This window comes from Schistosoma mansoni, chromosome W (assembly GCF_000237925.1).
Source record: "Schistosoma mansoni strain Puerto Rico chromosome W, complete genome".
Taxonomy (NCBI): domain Eukaryota; kingdom Metazoa; phylum Platyhelminthes; class Trematoda; order Strigeidida; family Schistosomatidae; genus Schistosoma; species Schistosoma mansoni.
Genome location: NC_031502.1, coordinates 2,707,929 through 2,708,372, shown reverse-complemented (window position 1 = coordinate 2,708,372; position 444 = coordinate 2,707,929).

Below are 444 nucleotides of genomic sequence, written 5' to 3'. Positions count from 1 at the left end.
AGTAAAAGTGAGACAAGAGGAAGCTAGACAGAGTGAAAAGTTAAATGACAAAGAGAAGGAAGAAGGAGAGAAGTTGCAGGAAGATAAGATCAGTATGATCGATGGAGTTGAAACAAACCATCTAAGTAAGAAAGATGTAGAAATAAACAAAGAGGTGCCTCTCAATGAAAAAGGAGGAGGAAGAGGTCTGATCCACAAGGAAGTGGACCATTGTAAGGAGACGCAGTCCCATGGTAGCCGGTGATCAACTATTGGTTCATATGCCATTTGTCCCTTCAGGATACTGGGTCTCATGTGCACCATTGGTTTGGAATCAGGGTTTTCCAACTCCCCTAGGTTGATCCTCCATATCCACCGACCCAGTTTAAGGGCCGGACATTCGCTTTTCGTCCTCTCGATTTCGTTAACAACACCCCCCGCCACGAGAAGGCAGTGAGTAGGACT